The sequence below is a fragment of the Bos indicus x Bos taurus genome, chromosome 7, assembly GCF_003369695.1.
Source record: "Bos indicus x Bos taurus breed Angus x Brahman F1 hybrid chromosome 7, Bos_hybrid_MaternalHap_v2.0, whole genome shotgun sequence".
NCBI lineage: Eukaryota > Metazoa > Chordata > Mammalia > Artiodactyla > Bovidae > Bos > Bos indicus x Bos taurus.
In genome coordinates, this window is record NC_040082.1 from 54119555 (window position 1) to 54140189 (window position 20635).

Below are 20635 nucleotides of genomic sequence, written 5' to 3' on the forward strand. Positions count from 1 at the left end.
GTCTCTGAGATTGTCCTCATTTCTTTTAATTCGTTTTTCTTTTATCCTCTATGATTCATTTATCTCTATCATTCTATCTTCTAATTCACTAATCCTATCTTCTGCCTCTGTTATTCTATTATTTGTTGCCTTCAGAGTGTTTTTAATTTCATTTGTTGCATTATTCATTTTATATTGACTCTCTTTTATTTCTTCTAGGTCCTTGTTAAACCTTTCTTGCATCTTCTCAATCTTTGTCTCCAAGCTATTTATTTGTGATTCCATTTTGATTTCAAGATTTTGGATCAATTTCACTATCGTTATTTGGAATTCTTTATCAGGTAGATTCCCTATCTCTTCCTCTTTTGTTTGGTTTGGTGGGCTTTTATCCTGTTCCTTTGTCTGCTGGGTATTCCTCTGTCTCTTCATCTTGTTTAAATTGCTGAGTTTGGGGTGTCCTTTCTGTATTCTGGCAGTTTGTGGAGTTCTCTTTATTGTGGCGTTTCCTTGCTCTGTGTGGGTTTGTACAGGTGGCCTGTCAAGGTTTCTTGGTTAGGGAAGCTTGTGTCAGTGTTCTGGTGAGTGGAGCTGTATTTCTTCTCTCTCCTTTCGAAGACTTGGGTTGCTTTTCTGGGTGCCTGATGTCCTCTGCTGGCATTCAGAAGTCGTTTTGTGGAATTTACTCAGCGTTTAAATGTTCTTTTGATGAATTTGTCGGGGAGAAAGTATTCTCCCCGTCCTACTCCTCCGCCATCTTAGCTCCTCCCCTCTGCAGGTGGATTCTTTACTGTCTGAGCCACCAAGGAAGCCCAGACATTTCATAAGTCCTCTAAATGCAGTGGAGATATTGTGCACTCTGCTGGGGAGCATAGCAGAAAGAAAGATCCTTAACCCCTGAAAACCTGGTTCCAAATACAGTTGCTAGGGAACATCGCTTGAAAGAAGTAGTAGAGGACATATTTCTACTGATGCATACAGTTTTCTTTTACTTTTTTTTGGCATTTCCTTAATTTTATGGGTTATGCACTGATAGCCCATGTCACCTTATATTGTGCCCCTACCTGCAATAAATTTTTCTCAGAACTGTCTTACAGAAAAAATGCATTAAGATATACCTTGGGGTGTGGTGTATAATGGCCAGGGTTGTGAAAGGCAGGAAGAATTTAAGAGAACCGTACTCATTCCTTGAATTTGTTTTAGACCAAAAAAGTGCTTCTGAGGAATTACTTCATTTGTGCGTTAATTCAATGAATTATCATATAAGAAATGAATCGCCAGTCCAGGTTCCATGCAGGATACAGGAAGCTTGGGGATGGTGCACTGGGATAACCCAGAGGGATGGTATGGGGAGGGAGGACGGAGGGGGGTTCAGGATGGGGAACATGTGTACACCCATGGTGGATGCATGTTGATGTATGGCAAAACCAATACAGTATTGTAAAGTAAAAAAAAAAAAAAGAAATGGCTGAACACTGAAGATAGCGTGATGTGATGAATACAATTCTTATCCTTACTGAAGTAATACCACAAAGACACTGTAACAATTAAGTGTCATCAATGCTATGACAGAAAAAGTATAGCCACTTATGGAAATAAGTAGAAAGCACCCCTAATCTAACGGTTCTGGGAAGGTGTTATTATTTTGTTTTTGATTTGTCTCTTCCCCTTTAATGAAATCATTGACTTCTTTGCTCTGTGCTAGGCACCTAGACCAACTTATAGGTAAAAACAGTAAGGGAACTGACATAGGTATACAGCTGCCTTCATTTCCACTCTAAACTTAGCGCCAGCAATAAAGGAGGGTGGATGAGAGCTGGAAATGTGTCTGAAAAGGAAAGCACATGTCCCCATGTCCCTGTTACAGGCAGAGATAGATAGATAGAGCTGTATAGATAATTTTTTATACATAACGTGAAAATTTTAATTAAGATCTCAGTAGGCATTTAATACAGAACTGCTAAATGAAGTATTTTTTCACTTGTCTTGATCAACAAATTGTTTTCTGGGGTGATAAACAGCATGATTCAGTAGGAGTATGAGCACACACACCTTGCATTCATAGATAAAAGTGTGCTGGCTGATGACCCTGAGCCGACGAGGAGTCTCTGGGCAGGGACAGACTTGGTGGGTGGAACAGGCGAGTAGATTGCTGTGGTTAAGGCTGCCATTTTAGCACAGGCCTTCAAAGGTGCCAAGAACTTGACAGCATGACAGATAGCAAGAGAGGAAGCCAAGCCAGTTAGGGGTGGCCTCCAATTCATGGTTGACAGCCAGGGATAATTTGCAGTTAACAGAGCAGGCAAACTCACAGTCCATACATGCGTGCTCGCTCTGCAAGTGCTCTGAGTGACATTGTCTCAGTGGTGTCTGTGGCTAGCTTTGAACTTTAATCCAGATCTTCCCGACCCAGGGGTAGAACTGGGTCTCCGGAATTGCAGGTGGGTTCTTTACTTTCTGAGCCACCTGTGAAACCCCACTGCTGGTTAGTATGCCAGTATCTCTTTATGTTCTCTTAAAGTACTTACCTCACTCAAAATAGAGCATATGCAATGTATGTGATAGTTTATTTTAGACTTAAGAATGGCCTTTGTTTAGTTTTTATTGAAGTATATTTGATTTATAATGTTGTGTTAGTTTCTGGTGTATAGCAAAGTTATATATATATATTCTTTTTCAGATTCTTTAACATTATAGTTTATTACAGGATAGTGAATATAGTTCCCCATGCTCTAAAGTAGGACCTTGTTGTTTATCTATTTTATATATAGTAGTTTCTATCTCCTAATCCCAATCCTGATTTATCCCTCCCCTCTTCCCCACTTTTTAAACTGTATTCATTTTCTATGACTATTTCTTTTGTAAATAAATTCATTTGTATCATTTAGCTTTAGATTCCACTTATAAGTAGTATCATACAATATATACCTTTCTCTCCCTTCACTTAGTATGATAATCTCAAGGTCCATCCATGTTGCTTCAGATGGCAAAGTTTTGTTCTTTTTTATGGCCGAGTAATACTCCATTTAAATATAGTGTATATGTGTGTGTGTACATACCATATCTACAGTGTATACATCCGTTGATAGACATTTAGGTTGCTTCCATATCCTGGCTATTGTAAACAGTGCTGCTATGAACACTGGGTGCATGTATCTTTTCAAATTAGAATTTTCTCCAGATATATGCCCAGGAATGAGATTGCTGGATCATATGATGATTCCATTTTTAGTTTCTCAAGACATCTGCATACTGTCTTCCAGGGTGGCTGCAACAATTTATATTCCCATCAATTCTGTATGAGGATTCCCTTTTCCCAAATCCTCTCAAGCATTTATTGTTTGTAGACTTTGAGAAACATTTATTTATTTATTTTTGGCCGTGCTGGTCTCCATTGCTGTGCAGGCTTTTCTCGAGTTGTGTGAGCGGGGGCTGCTCTCTAGCTGCATGCACTGGCTTCTCTTGTGTGGAGCACAGGCTCCAGAGCACTTGGGCTTCAGTGGGAGCACATGGGCTCAGTAATTGCAACTCCTAGGCTGTAGAGCACAGGCTCAGTAGTTGTTGTTCACAGGCTTAGTTGTTCCCTGGCATGTGGGATCTTCCTGGATCAGGGATTGAACCCATGTCTCCTGCATTGGCAGGCAGATTCTTTACCACTAAGCCACCAGGGAGCCCCCTATTGCTTGTCAACATTTTAATGATGGCCATTCTGACTGGTGTGAGGTAGATGTAAGGCCTTTGAACTTGCCACTCACTCTACCTAAAACCTGGTCCTCAGATTGTCTCACATCATCCTAAATGTTATTTCTTCAGAAAGTCTTTCCTGCACCCCTATTTGAAGAAATTAGACTCAATAAGTTTCTGTTATATTACATTGTTTTATTATCTTATAGCATATATCCCTTTTGGGAATTATCTTTGAATTTATGTAATTCTATTTTTCTTTGTTCTAGGTATTCCCTTTCTGGTCTGGAAACTCTCTGAGAACAAAGACTTCGTCTTGTTCACCACTGGACCTTCAGAGCCTAGAGTAGTCCCTGGCATGTACATCTCTACACTTCATCAAGGCAAGGATCATACCTTAGCCAGCTTCCCAAACGTGATGCCCAGCACAGTAAGTGACTCCTATTACTACTAAGTTTATTTAATGAGAAATGCAATTGATCTTTATAGAAGTGATCAATAATGAACATTAACTGAGTACCTTGTTGGAAAAAAGTGCCAGTTTTCTCATAATCAACTTTTAAATTAATTTAAAACCAGTGGTTATTTTTGTGTATTTGTGTGTTCACCTTGCATTTGAGCATCATCCTGTGGCAAGTGCTTTGAGAAATGAAAGAGAAAAGTACAAGTGGTCCTTGCCTTTCAACATCTTCTACTCTGTTTTAGAAGAAGTAGATGAAATACATTCTCCATTCGAACCTTTAGAAATGATGCCTAGCTGTGTCATGAATGGTTTTTTTTTTTCTTTAAAGAATGAACAAATGTGTAGCAGTAAGAATCAATGAGTGAATAAGGAAGAGGTGAATTAGGTGATAAGACATAGAATCAGACATGGCTGGTTGTTGAGAGTCTTTGTGTCAGGGTGGGGCAATTTGATTACATAAATCTTTGACTCAAGAAATAGACTTACTTTATTTTTCACCCAAAGAAACCATTCACTGTTTCCTTGTGATCTTATCATTGTTTCTTACTTCCTTAAGTTGTTCTTGATGTCCCCCTGCCTGAAATGCATGCTGATAATCCTCGGGTGTTTAAAGTCCAATCGCTGAAGATAAAGCCAAACATCACCAACTCAATGAAATAGTTGACCACCTCCCTTGCAGTAAGAAACTTCTCCTACTTCTGCGTTCCTAGAATGCTTTATTAACTCCTTGCCTGTAACACATGACCTTTTCCATCTTGTATTGCCATTGTTTATGTCTGGGTTTGTTTCTCTCCTTTAAACTCTCAGCTCCTCAAGGGTGAGCTTATTGTTGATTTAGCTGAGAATAGAACTTTCAGTAATTCATTCACTTAATGTTTACTGAGGCTATTACATGACAGGCAGAGGGCTAGTATTGGAGAAACAGTTGTGAGCAACTAACAAGAACAAGGTAAACACTAGTTTTCCCTGGATTTCAGAGTTTAGTAATACTGTATAGTATTAATGGCTTTTATTTGTGGAGTTCAACAGGTGGTTTGATGAGATAACTGTCTTCGAATGAAGATATATATTTTATTTATGTATTTTTCTGGATACCTGCATTTGTTTTCTTTTTTATTTTTTAAGTTAAGTATAGTTCATGTACAATATTATGTAAGTTACATGTGTACAATATAGTGATTCACAATTTGAAAGGTTATATTTCTTTTACAGTTAGTATAAAATATTTTCTTTATTCCAATATATATCCTTTGCATAATATATCCTTGTAGCTTATTTTATACATAATAGTTTGTACCTCTTAATCCCCACCCTCTTATTTTCTTCCCTCTTCCCCGTCCACACTGGTAACCACTAGTTTGTTTTCTGTATCTGCAAGTCTGCTTCTTTTTGTTATAGTCACTAGATTGCTGTATTTCTTACATTCCACATGTAAGTGAGATCATACAGTATTTGTCTTTCTCTGCCTCACTTGTTTCACTTGGCATGATATCCTCCAAGGTCACCCCTGTTGCTGGAAATGGCATTATTTCATTATTTTTTATGGCTGAGTAATATTCTACTGTGTAGATACACCACCTCTTCTTTGTTCACTCATCTGTTGATGGATACTTCGGTTACTTCCGTATCTTGGCAAATGTAAATCACGCTACTATGAACATAGGGGTGCATGTAGGAGGGTTTTTTTCCCCCAAATCCTTGCCAACATTGGTTATTTGTGTTCTTTTTGATGATATAGGCTTTAAATTCCATAGGTTATGGTTTCACTTTGGCTGTATTGCTTATTTGATATGTGGTGTTAAGTTGGTTACAGGATGTCTTGGAACTTCTATCTCAGCTATTTATTACCACAAATAATGCTGTATAACAAACCACACCAAAGAAGATTAGAATAGACTTTATTAAGTTCAGGAGACTGTAGTTTGACAGGGTGGCCCTTATGGTCTGGGCCAGGCCAGGCTGGTTTCCTTTTGGCTAGCTTATTTGTCTGTGAGCTGGTAAGTCAGCTGGGAGGATGGATTGGTCTAGATTACTTCACCCTTACTAGGTTTCCCTCCCTCCACCAAGTAAGCCTGGATTGTTAACATGGTGATTGGGGGTGGGGTGGATCTAAAATAGCTAGTAATCGAGGCTTCAAATTGGTAGTGTCACTCTCATCACATTCTGTTGGCAGAAGCAAGTCATAAGATCAGATCACATTCACGGGGTAGGGGTTCTATCTTTTGAAGAGAATTACTGCAAAATCACATTGTAAAGAATATGGGTACAGGGGTTATGAACAGTTGTTGGCTCTATTTGTACTTCATATACTACTACTTCAGTCTATAAAATGGAGATGATAATAACAGCTGATACTTTATAGGTGGATTGTGAAAATTATATTAGTAATATGGAAAAAACTGGGTTGTTATCTGGCACTTAAGAAATGCTGGAAGTTTGTTATGATTATTACATCACTTACCCTCACAACCGAGCATCAAGAGATACTATAATCCTCATCTTACAAAAGAACAAGCTTGGAGATTTAGGTTAGTGGTCCCTGGCCACATAGTCAGTGATGGGGCCAGGATTCAAATCAAGGTTTGTTTGACTTCAAAGCTGGTACCAGAGATTTCCTAACTATTCACCAAATCTGTTTTTGGTTTTATTTTCCCTGGACTACATTTCCTAGCCTCTGTTGCTGCACGCGTTACAGTATGATTAATTTCTTGCCCATAAGTGGTGAGTGATATTGCTCAGGAGGGAAGGAGTCCAGGTCTCTGATTCTCCACATGGAAGAGAACTTCCTAGAGTTTAGGAACACTGAATTTGGATTTTAGTGAGCTAGGAGTAAATTTTTCTTGTGAATAGGAAATGAAATGTTGGAGTTTGTTAGAATAATAACAAACTAGCTTGGCGTAACAAACCTGCTGATACTAGCCATAATAAACTAGCTAATTATAGCTAGTTGTTACTAGCTGTAATAAACTAACCATAGAGTTTAATTTTGAAAGCAAGATGCAATACAATTTAGAAAAGTGAAAACTTTTCTAGGTAGTATTTTGCACATATCAGGCACTCTACCATTCACTGAAGAAATGAGAATTTTCCAAAACTAAACTTTCTAATTGCTTACTACCATGTACCACTTGCCATTTATCTTCCTTCTGTATTTGGGTCTCTTATTTTCTCCCTTTTCTTACACTCAGAAAAACATGCCCCTTTTTCCTCAAACGAACTGACTATGGGGTTTATTTACATCTGGCCTGGTCCAGAAGATCAAATTCTCTGATTCAAGCACTCTTATTAGGGTTCATTTTATTTATATGGAGAAAAGCAAAATGGAAAAAAAATTCAGGTGGACTTCTCTATAGATTGAAAATGTTTATTTCAGGGCTTCTTTTGTCAAAGTCTGAGGACACTATAAAGTATTGGCAGGAGGGGGTGCAGGGGTGGGGTTCAAGGAAATCCTCAGAGGGTTGTGAAAATGGGTTTTAAGCACTGTGGAAAGACATGGTTTGAAAATTAAAAGTGAGAAAAATTCAGTTCAGTTCATTTCAGTCACACAGTTGTATCTGACTCTTTGCGACCCCATGGACTGCAGCATGCCTGGCGTGCTGCGGTTCATGGGGTCACAAAGAGTCAGACACAACTGAGCAACTGAACTGAACTGGACTGCAGCACGACAGGCGTCCCTGTCCATCACCAGCTCCCGGAGCTTACCCAAACTCATGTCCATTGAGTCGGTGATGCCATCCAACCATTTCATCCTCTGTCGTCCCCTTCTCTTCCTGCTTTCAATCTTCCCCAGCATCATGGTTTTTCCCAATGAGTCAGCTCTTTGTATCAGGTGGCCAAAGTATTGGAGTTTCAGCTTCAGCATCAGTCCTTCCAATGAATATTTAGAACTGACTTCCTTTAGGATGGACTAGTTGAATTTCCTTGCAGGCCAAATAACTCTCAAGAGTCTTCTCCAACATCACAGTTCAAAAGCATCAATTCTTTGATGCTCAGCCTTCTTTATAGCCCAAATCTCACATCCATACATGACTACTGGAAAAACCATAGCTTTGATTAGATGGACCTTTGTTGGCAAAGTAATGTCTCTGCTTTTTTATGTGCTGTCTAGGTTGGTCATAGCTTTTCTTTCAAGGAGCAAAAGTATTAATTTCATTGCTCCAGTCACTATCTGCAGTGATTTTGGAGCCCAAGAAAATAAAGTCTGTCACTATTTCCATTTTTCCCCCATCTATTTGCCATGAAGTGATGGAACCAGATGCCATGATCTTAGTTTTCTGAATGTTGAGCTTTAAGCCAACTTTTTCACTCTCCTCTTTCACTTTCATCAAGAGGCTTTTTAGTTCTTTGCTTTATGCCGTAAGGGTGGTGTTATCTGCGTATCTGAGGTTGTTGATATTTCTCTAAGCAATCTCAAATCCAGATTGTGCTTCATCCAGCCTGGCATTTCTCATGATGTATTCTGCATGTAAGTTAAATAAATAGGGTGACAATATGCAGCCTTGACTTACTCCTTTCCTGATTTGGAACCACTCTGTTTTTCCATGTCCAGTTCTAACTGTTATTTCTTGACCTGCATACAGATTTATCAGGAGGCAAGTAAGGTGATCTGGTATTTCCATCTCTTGAAGAATTTTCCACAATTTGTTGTGATCCACACAGACAAAGGCTTTGGCATAGTCAATAAAGCAAAATAAAGGAATAAATTAGGAAAATAGATTAAAATTAGGAATAAATAAAGGAAAATTAGAAGGATAATAAAGCTAGTGAAAGCAGAAAAAATAAATCAACCCTATTTGAAACCAGAGAGCATGATATTTGCCCTCCCTTTGGCCCAGAAAGAAGATTCTGTACTAATTAGCACCATTATAGAGGCTCTAGTGAGAAAATTAGGGCTTTAAGTTATGACAAGTATTAGAGGCCCCCAGTATTGACATCACTCAAAGAAGTTGTCCTCTGCCTTATAGGACCATGGAATCATAGAGAGGCAGATGATATAAACACAGAGCCAAGGAATAAGAAGTATACTCACATGCCTTAAAGGAGATTAGCAATACAGTGAAACAGAATCCAGCTTTTAGAAAAATCCCCTTTCTATTCAATAACCTCACTTTAAAAGAATATAATATAGGTAATATTTAATGAGTACACTCTATATGCCCAGTACTCTGAGTTGGACAGGAAAGAGGCAAGTAATACACTCAAGTCGAAATTAGAGATTTTGTGAAAGCAAATCTTTAAAAAGGTGTACCAGATATCAGGGAGGTTTTAGGTAGAGGAAAAAAGATGAAACTTAGAATCTTAAATTGAATCTTGGCTGTGGCACTTGGACTGGCATGTCACCTCTCCAGTCCTCTGTGGATTCATTTGTAAACTAGGGATAATGATCACCTCCATTGAGGGTCAATGGGATAAATTGTGTGAGGGCAGTTTTCAAACTGCAAAATGCAAGGCATATTGGTGGCTCAGATGGTAAAGAATCTGCTGCAATGCAGGAGACCTGGGTTTGATCCCTGGATTGGGAAAATCCCTTGGAGAAGGGAATGGCAACCCACTCCAGTATTCTTGCCTGGAGAATTCCATGGACAGAGAAGCCTGGTGGGCTACATACAGTCCATGGGGTTGCAGAGTTGGGCATGACTGAGCAACTAACACTTTCACTTACATTTACATACACGTATCTAATTGTTTCATTTACAGTGAGGTCTGTAAATGAAGAAACAGACCAGAAGAAACAGTGGGGAGAAGAAACAAACAGCTTTAAACTATTTTTGCAATGGTTTATGTCTATGGAAACACACTGATATGCCATGCTGTGCTCAGTTTCTCAGTCATATCTGACTCTTTATGACCCCATGGACTGTAGCCTGCCCGGCTCCTCTGTCCATGGGATGTCCTACGCAAGAATACTGGAGAGGGTTGTCATTTCTTCCTTCAAGGGATCTTCCCAACTCAGGGATCAAACCCATGTCTCCAGTGTCTCTTGCATTGGCAAGCGGGTTCTTTATCACCATGCCACCTGGGAAGCCCGATATCTCTTTATTGCTCTATAAATAAGCAAACACTCACAACCAAATAGACACATTGCAACAAAAACCCAGCTCTGAAATAAAGCACGGAACAACCTTCAGAGACAACTGCCGAAGACAGTTTCACGATGGAAATAGGAAAGCAAATAATTCACTCATAGACTTCATTTCTTCCAGTAAGTCACTGGATACTTCAGAGAAGTGGCTTATACTTGTTTTCTTTTCATCAAATATTCATATTTTTTAATGGAAATTATCCTGAAAAATTGGGTAAATGGAGCAACTTATGAATTTATGCCTCAGAAAGAAGAGTTAGGGCATTCCCAGTGAGAAAGCTAATGCTTAAATGATTAACACTCCATTGATTTTATAATTAAAAAGCTGCAAAGTAAATATAGTATGTGTTTTACATGTTATGATAGCTGTTTGTCTTGATGCTTAGATCACAAGCCTTTTGATTGAAGATCTCTGTTAAGTATGCAACATATTACTGTGCTTTCACCGAAGGAGCCTCTTTCATTTCTCTGGGGACTAAATCCCTCCATTAAGTCATGTTAAAGGTAAAAAAAATGCAAATGAGCCACTCTCACTATTTAGAAGTAGAGAAAAGATCATACATTCTAGAAAAGTTAAAGGCCATAAATTTGCATATAGGGTATGTTTTCTATTCCTGGTAGGCAAATGGATATTTGAATATCTGGGGACCTGTGAGAGAGTATTAGTTATTCAACACTGTTATTGTTGTTAATCAACATTGTTAACTAATAACTATTGTTATTATTTATTCAACTTAACTTAGTTATTCAACATTGGTCCAATAAATGTTTACTGACCACATATTATGTGTTTTGGATACAGTGGTGAACAAGAAAAGCATGGTGCCTGAAATCAGGGGGCTTAGAAGATAAACAGGCCAAGTGGTCACAGCTCAGTGTGAAGGAAGTGGGAGCAGGGAGCTGTGAGAACACATGCAGGGGATGGTTAGGTCGGGAACAGTGTCCCTGAAGTGGGACTCAGGTTGGGCCCTGAGGATGCACAGAAGTTAGAGTCATTCTGGGTGATAGTAACAGTATGTGCATTGGCTGGGAATTTAGAAAGAAGAGGGCAGATTTGTATAGCTGAACCACACTGACTCCATTTTGTGACCTTCATCTCAGTCCGAAAGTCCTACTCTCTCTACCTTCTATGTGACTGGGTTCACGAGGAACGTGGCTAAGTCAGGTAGGTTCTTTTCAACTTTTACTCTTGCCTTTATCTGATATGAAAAATGAAAGAATGTATTATGCTGACACAGTTAGTGTTCGTGAAACACACCCCCCCACACACCGCTGCCCCAACCTGGGATGGGAGGGTGTTGCACCCTGATTTCCATCAGTGTAAATGTGCTTCTCACTTTGTAGTCTTATTCTGTTCTTAGCTTCAGTCCCTTTAAATACTTTCCCCACCCCATACCCCTTTTAGGGTACAGAATGTGGCTACAAATGCTTCTGATTTCTGTCTACCTAATCCTGTCCATAGGTAAGAATTCACAGTAAACTTCATAGCTGCAATTTATGGAGTTGCCTACATCATGTGTCAGTCTCAAAGTTCCTTCTCAGTTTAGAGGATGTTATTCCATATCCCTGCCACCCAACAAATGCTGTAGCCACTGAAAGAGGGTATGCATAGAAAAGTGGGGATCCATAAAAACCTATCAAAAGCCACAAATAAGAGTTATATAAGTAAACATGGCATAATTAAAATTTTTATAATAGTCACATTAAAAAGAAAAAAATGTTACTCATATTAATTTCAATAATATATTTCATTTAGTCCAATATATTCCCCAGATGTGTGGTAGTTTGAGCATTCTTTGGCATTGCCTTTCTTTGAGATTGAACTGAAAACTGACCTTTTCCAGTCCTGTAGCCACTGCTGAGTTTTCCAAATGTGCTGGCATGTTGAGTGCAACACTTTCACAGCATCATCTTTTAGGATTTGAAATAGCTCAACTAGAATTCCATCACCTCCACTAGCTTTGCTCATAGTGATGATTCCTAAGGCCCACTTGACTTCACATTCCAGGATGTCTGGCTCTACATGAGTGATCACATCATTATGATTATCTGGGTCATGAAGATCTTTTTTGTACAGTTCTTCTGTGTATTCTTGCCACCTCTTCTTAATAGTTCTGTTTCTATTAGGTCCATACCATTTCTGTTCTTTATTGTGCCCATCTTTTCATGAAATGTTCCCTTGGTATCTCTAATTTTCTTGAAGAGATCTCTAGTCTTTCCCAGTCTATTGTTTTCCTCTATTTCTTTGCATTGATCGTTGAGGAAGGCTTTCTTATCTCTCCTTGCTATTCTTTGGAACTCTGCATTCAAATGGGTGTATCTTTCCTTTTCTCCTTTGCTTTTCACTTCTCTTCTGAATGCTCAAACTACCACATAATTGCATTCATCTCACACGCTAGTAAAGTAATGCTCAAAATTCTCCAAGCCAGGCTTCAGCAATATGTGAACCTTGAACTTGCAGATGTTCAAGCTGGTTTTAGAAAAGGCAGAGGAACTAGAGATCAAATTGCCAACATCCGCTGGATCATGGAAAAAGCAAGAGAGTTCCAGAAAAACATTTATTTCTGCTTTATTAGCTATGCCAAAGCCTTTGACCCTATGGATCACAATAAAATTCTGAAAGAGATGGGAATACCAGACCACCTGACCTTCCTCTTGAGAAACCTGTATGCAGATCAGGAAGCAACAGTTCGAACTGGACATGGAAAAACAGACTGGTTCCAAATAGGAAAAGGAGTACGTCAAGGCTATATATTGCCACCCTGCTTATTTAACTTATATGCAGAGTACATTACATCATGAGAAACTCTGAGCTGGAGGAAGCACAAGCTGGAATCAACATTGCTGGGAGAAATATCAATAGCTTCAGATATGCAGATGACACCACCCTTATGGCAGAAAAGTGAAAAAGAACTAAAGAACCTCTTGATGAAAGTAAAAGAGGAGAGCAAAAAAATTGGCTTAAAGCTCAACATTCAGAAAACTAAGATCATGGCATCTGGTTCCATCACTTCATGGCATGTAGATGGGGAAACAGTGGAGATAGTGGCTGACTTTATTTTTTTGGGCTCCAAAATCACTGCAGATGGTGATTGCAGCCATGAAATTAAAATATGCTTACTTCCTGGAAGGAAAGTTATGACCAACCTAGACAGCATATTAAAAAGCAGAGACATAACCCTGCCAACAAAGGTCTGTCTAGTCAAGGCTATGATTTTTCCAGTAGTCATGTATGGATGTGAGAGTTGGACTATAAAGAAAGCTGAGCACAGAAGAATTGATGCTTTTAATCTGTGGTATTAGAGAAGACTCTTGAGAGTCCCTTGGACTGCAAGGAGATCCAACCACTCCCTCCTAAAGGAGATCAATCTTGGGTGTTCATTGCTAGGACTGATTTTGAAGCTGAAACGCCAATATTTTGGCCACCTGATGTGAAGAGCTGACTCATTTAAAAGAGGCTGATGCTGGGAAAGATTGAGGGCAGGAGGAGAAGGGGACAACAGAGGATGAGATGGTTAGATGGTATCACCAATTCAATGGACATGAGTTTGGGTAAACTCTGGGAATTGATGATGGACAGGGAGGTCTGGCATGCTCTGATTCATGGAGTTGCAAGGAGTTGGACATGACTGAGTGACTGAACTGAACTGAACTGAATCCCCCAGATATCATTTCAATGAGCAATCAACATACAATATTAATGAGACATTTTACATAATTTTACACTCTCTTTGAAGTTCTTTGTGTATTTTATACTTAGAGCACATCTGAGTTTGACCTAGCCACATTTCACGTGCTATATGGCCAAATGACCACTGCACTGGACAAGATGTAAGTGTGTGCGTGCTCAGTCATGCCCAACTCTTTGTGACCCCATGGACTGTAGACTGCCAGATTCCTATGTCCATGGGATTTCCTAGGCAAGAATCCTGGAGTGGATTGCCATTCCCTTTCCAGGTATAGAAAGTAAAATGATGGATTAAATAGTGGGAGATGGAAATGGACATGTAGAAGGAGTCAAATCCTGAGATGTTTTGTTTCTTTCATTTGCAACCCACTTAGTTAGATGAGGTGGTCTTTCAAGTCCTTCTAGCCCTAAAATTCTATGACACTCTACCCTATTTCAGTGTCCCAAACTGAATGTTCTTACCTTCATGTCTCAAAATGATTTTGTCACAGTTGTCAGCAAGGTCCTTATGTCCTCCCCTCTCTCTTCCCCCCACCACCCTTCTGTTTCTCCTCCTTCTTAACTACAAAGGTATTTATACATACCCCTGACTCAGGAATGCCATAATGAATACACTTACTCTCACATGAAGTTCCCCTTGAAGTTCATTTCTCTTGGTTCATTCAGAAGGACTTCAGTTTGACATTATCTCCTGTAAACTTTTATATAGTAAATTTCTCATGCTGGTAATAGCACCTTATTTTTCTTTGAGAATTATCATTCCTCCATTCTCAGTCCATGCTGTTTGGGTGTGGCTAGCCATGCTTCAAGTCCAGCGGTAGGTATGTTTCAAGCGGAAGAATGTGCCCTTGGCCACAGTGGTTGATTCAGTGAAGAATGTGGCCTAAGGCATGTTAATAGGGTCTAACCAGAACTCATTTGGGTGAAATTTTGCTTGAGATACTGTCCTAAAAGTACTCTCTTTTCTTTTAACTGGTAAAATTACTGGTAGCATGGGATGTGGAATTGTAACTAATGACAGCTTTCTTGTCACTGTAAGGGGAGAGCTTGCATGAGAAAGGAGCAAGCACAGAGAAATGTAGAGTACAGAGATGAGAAAAGTATATTGTGGGAAAAAAGAAAAACAACTTTGGGCTGTGGATCCAGCTGTACCTGAAGTAAAAATACCCGTTCTTGGTCTTCCCACTTTTGTAATTCTCTAGTTTTCCACACTGCTGCTGCTAAGTCACTTCAGTCATGTCCGACTCTGTGCGACCCCATAGACGGCAGCCCACCAGGCTCCCCCATCCCTGGGATTCTCCAGGCAAGAACACTGGAGTGGGTTGCCATTTCCTTCTCCGATGCATGAAAGTGAAAAGTGAAAGTGAAGTCGCTCAGTGGTATCTGACTCAGCGACCCCATGGACTGCAGCCTACCAGGCTCCTCCACGCTAAAACCTCTTTGAACCAGAGTTTCTGGCACTTGAAATGAAAAGATTACCAACTAAAAACTTACAAAAACACCATCATCAAGCTTAACACCACTTTATAGAATGGGACCCAGAATTATGTTACAAGAAAGTTTTTTTAAATAGAAAAGTCTGATATCTGTAAAAATATATCAGTATTTCTTCCTATTTGGTACTATAATTATTTATTAAGACATTTATTCATCTTATTCAACAAATATTTATTGCTAATAAACTCTTTTTCAGACACCGTGTTCTACTTTGTATGTTATACCAGTTATTTTCTTGATTTTTTTCTGTCATTTCTTTATAATCTTTTGATGGGCAGAATCTTCTACCCAATCCCAAATAAAACACAACTTTGGAAATGAAAATAGAGGCAAGATCTCTCCATTCAAAGTGTTTTGTTCTTTTAAAAATTATGTAAGTCTCATGCCTCTTTAAAAGGAACAATTAATTCTCCCAAGCTCTTCTTTTTCTACCCCCTTTACACATGTCCCATTTTAATTATCTCCATAATTTTATGACTATAATTTTGGAACATTTTAGAATTTATTGTCTTCCCAAATTATGACTAGAATAAATGTGTGGCTTAAGAATAAATCCACATTTAGACTTTTCCTTAGTACATCAGAATCAGTTGGGATTATTATGACAATTGATTATAAATTTGGGGATTATAAATGAAAATTCTCATGCTCCTTTTGCTTAGGAATTCTAAACTGGACTGTTTGATTAGAGTCCTAGAATTTGCATTTTAACCAGCTGTCTTGGAGAATCACCTGTACACAAAGGTTTAGGAATTACCTGGTTGTTTAGGAAAAATTCTGTAAGTATTCCTGGATATAGTGAAGGAATGGATTGGCTTTGAGACCTAGAGCATCAGCACTTGAATATAATTTATCTGCTCTAGTGTATGCTGCTACTGCTACTGCTGCTGCTAAGTCGCTTCAGTCGTGTCTGTCTCTGTGTGACCCCATAGACGGCAGCCCACCAGGCTCCCCCGTCCCTGGGGGTAGGTTGCCATTTTCTTCTCCAGTGCATGAAAGTGAAGTTGCTCAGTCATGTCCAACTCCTAAAGACCCCATGGACTGCAGCCTACCAGGCTCCTCTGTCCATGGGATTTTCTAGGCAAGAGTACTGGAGTAGGGTGCCATTGCTCTAGTGTCTACCTGAGAGCAAATAATTACTTTTAATGATCATAAACATCCCACACAGATGAAAGACCTGCTGAACATTATTCACACATTAATGTATTAGCAAAATAGTATTAATTATGGGTTAATACTAATAACTCTATAGATCATAATATCTGTTTAAATTTAATTACAGAGTCTGAACTTTAATGAGGGATTTGCTGACTGATACTAACTTAAGCTGGAATAGTTGGGTTAATGTTACTTTTTTTCAAACAAAAAATAATGGCTTACTCCTAAATTCTGTTCTTATGTATTTCATCTACACTCCAAAAACATCTTGGTTATGTCTTTTCAAGTTTTAACTTGAATTTGGAGGTTTAAAAAAAATTTTATTAGAGTATAGTTGATTTACAGTGTTGTGTTAGTTTCAGATATAGAGCAAAGTGAGTCAGATATACATACACCAATCATTTTTAGAGTCTTTTCCCATATGGGCCATTAGAGTATTGAGTAGAGTTCCCTGTGCTATACACAAGGTCCTTATTAGTTATCTATTTTATATGTAGTAGTGTGTATATGTTAACCGAGTTTGGAGTTTTGAAGTTTGTTCAAAAATTTGTATTGCCTTGAAAAAAAAGTCAATACAGTGGATCCATATAGCAAGAACTGGATGCAAAAACGAGATCTTGTTACGTAGATGTAGCTGCGTGAAGTTGGGATTTGGAGAGAAGGACTGAAATAGAAACTCAGATCAAAGTGGGTGTTTATGATACTTCTTTTTTCAGTTTCATAAATCAAGTGAAAATCTTATGAGCTTACAATATTTTCTGGGCCCTGGTAATGTAGTTGGATAAAACTCATGGCAACCCACTCCAGTACTCTTGCCTGGAAAATCCCATGGATGAAGGAGCCTGGTAGGCTGCAGTCCATGGGGTCGCTAAGAGTCAGACATGACTGAGCGACTTTACTTTCACTTTTCCTTTCATGCATTGGAGAAGGAAGTGGCAACCCACTCCAGTGTTCTTGCCTGGAGAATCCCAGGGACGGGGGAGCCTGGTGGGCTGCTGTCTATGGGGTCGCACAGAGTCAGACACGACTGAAGTGACTTAACAGCAGCAGCAGCAGCAGCATGCTAAATAAAGCAACTGGGGAAGAGTTTCTTTCTCAAGAAGATCATTCCAAATGTTGGCCTCTGATTCTGGCCAGCTAGGTTACATTTACTGACATCATTTATTCATCCATTCTTCCATCCACCCAACAATATTTATAGCTTTCCTGTAGTATATGCCCTGTGCTGTACTAAGCACTTGGGATGGACTGTTGAGCAACAGAAACCTAGCCCTACCCTTAGGTAGCTTATCATTTGGTGACTCTACTGAATTCATATGGTCCTATGTGATGGGACCCAGAGAATAGTCTTTCTAAATTCCAGAAGAACATTATTTTAGTTTCCATAAATTGCAGACTTATTGATTTACTAGATGTTTCATCTAATATACATGATGATATCTTATTTTATATGCTGTGGGTCTGTGCATCTCACACCAATAGGAAAACATAGGATATTCCATTAATTATCATCACTTTCTTGCAGAGAATCTTGTCATGGATAGTACAAGATTATTGTGCTCTTCACTGTTACAGCTCCAATCTGTAGCATGTACACTCCAACTTACTTCATTAGAAAGAATATAAATATTCACATTGACCCCTAGAATAACTTTAAGGTCAGGAGGCTCATCTTGAGGAATCAGCTATGACCTTAACCATTTGTGGGTTCTATCACCCAATGTGGGCAATTATGATCAGTTTACTCAGGAAGATAAACAGATCAGACTTGCCCATCACTCCAGAACACAGATTCTAAAGGACAAAGTGCCCACACAGAGCTTTTCAGTGAATTGTAGGGTCTGCCAAATGACTGTCATTCTGGTTAATGATGGTCTGATAAATATCCCCCAATTTTCTAGATTTCTAGGTGGTGATGTTTTCACTGACAGGAAGATTCAGTTTCAGGAGTTGGTACTTGGGCCAGTCAAAGCTGTCTTTACTAATAATTACTAATTATTTTGTAAAATAATTAGTGGGAAGAGAAAATTAGTGGCACTATTGAAGCTCTGAGAACACTGTAAAAAGTCAACCTTAGGGTATTTTGTTTAACTGGAGGATAATTGCCGTAATGTTGTGTTGGTTTCTGCCATACAACAATGTGAATCAACCGTAAGTACACATATATCCCCTCCTTCTTGAACCCCCTTCCCACCCCACCCCTATCCCATCCCTCTAGGTCATCACAGAGCACCAGATTGAGCTCCCTGTGTTATACAGCAACTTCCCACTACCTCTGTTTTACACATGGTAGTGTATATATTTCAATCTACTCTCAATTCATCCCCCGTCTCCTTCCCCAACTGTCCACAGTCCATTCTCTATGTCTGCGTCTCTATTCCTTCCCTGCAAATAGGTTCACTGGTACCATTTTTCTAGATTCCATGTATATTCATTACTACACAATATATTTTTTTTCTCTTTCTGACTTACTTCACTCCGTGTAATAGGTTCTAGGCTTGTCTACCTCAGTTCAACGGACTCAAGTTCATTCCTTTCTATGGCTGAGTAATATTCCACTGTATATATGTCCCACCGTTTCTTTATTAAGGTAATGTTTTAATAACAAAGTTGCACAAGACTCATTGCATTTAGGGGCTTCCCAGGTGGCACAGTGGTAAAGAATCTGCCTGCCAATGCAGGACCTACTGGATATGCATATTTGATCCCTGGGTCAGGAATATCTTCTGGAGAAGGAAATGAAACCCAATCCAATATTCTTGCCTGGAAAATCCCATGGACAGAGGATCCTGGTGGACCACAATCCATAGGATCTCAGAGTCAGACATGATTGAACACACATGCGTGCATGCATCACACCTACAACCTACATTGTTACTTCTGTATTTTTTAATCTTGGGCGGACAGATTAAGTACTTTATTGTTGTTATTTTAAAAAATATTCTTATAGGTCTTGGAAGCATATCCTCTACATGCAGGTACAACACTTTACATTTGATTTTTTTTTTCCCATTAACATTGAGGTGAGATTGGGGTAGGTTTTTCCCTTAGTGGAGCCAGAGCCAGGAACATTTTCCCTTACTCTCCATTGCAAACTAAGGTAGTTTCTGTGCACCTACCTATGACTTGGCCTCTGGTAATGGTGGTAAAACTAACAGAACTGACACGAACATGCTCATATTGTATTTTATACTGTACAAAATATTGTCGTATACATGATAATGTTTGATTTTTGAAGCAGTGCCCTGGGGTGGTTATTATCAAGCTCATTTTACAGATAAGGAAGTAAAGTCTCAGTGGAAGACTTATTTAAGGTCACGTGACTTGGAAGATGGAGACATAAACTAAAACCTAGCTCCTCTTAATCCAGTATCCTGCTGCTTTCCCACACCACTGAGTGCCATTCAGAAAGATAGCTATTGCATTGTGTGCTTTTCAAATTTTACCCGGAACTGTCTTTTGTTATATCCAATATAAAGATAATGAAAAATGGAATAATAGTAGCTGTAATAATGATAGCACAGTTCAGTATTAAGGGTGTGGGCTCGGAGGACCTTTATGCAAATACAAAGTGTACTATTTATGGATTGTTTGACACTGAGCAAGTGATTTAAATTCTCACTTTAAATCCTCAGTGATTTAAAACTCAGTTTCCCCACCTATTGAAGTTCAGTTCAGTTCAGTCGCTCAGTCGTGTCTGACTCTTTGCAACCTCATGAATTGCAGCATGCCAGGCCTCCCTGTCCTTCACCAACTCCTGGAGTTCACCCAAACTCATGTCCATCGAGTTGGTGACGCCATCCAGCCATCTCATCCTCTGTCGTCCCCTTCTCCTCCTGCCCCCAATCCCTCCCAACATCAGAGTCTTTTCCAATGAGTCAACTCTTCGCATGAGGTGGCCAAAGTACTGGAGTTTCAGCTTCAGCATCATTCTTTCCAAAAAATACCCAGGATTGATCTCCTTTAGAATGGACTGGCTGGATCTCCTTGCAGTCCAAGGGACTCTCAAGAGTCTTCTCCAACATCTCAGTTCAAAAGCATCAATTATTCAGCACTCAGCTTTCTTCACAGTCCAACTCTCACATCC

The 20635-nt window shown here is 39.2% G+C and overlaps 1 protein-coding gene across 1 annotated transcript in view; it reads left to right on the forward strand.

The window, feature by feature from the left end:
• Positions 1-20635, forward strand: part of PRELID2 (PRELI domain containing 2) — a 578615-nt gene that overhangs the window by 338303 nt on the left and 219677 nt on the right. The window contains exon 8 of the transcript XR_003511792.1: positions 3930-4090. The gene's annotated coding sequence lies outside the window, so the exon portion shown is untranslated. The remainder of the gene's footprint in view (positions 1-3929; positions 4091-20635) is intronic.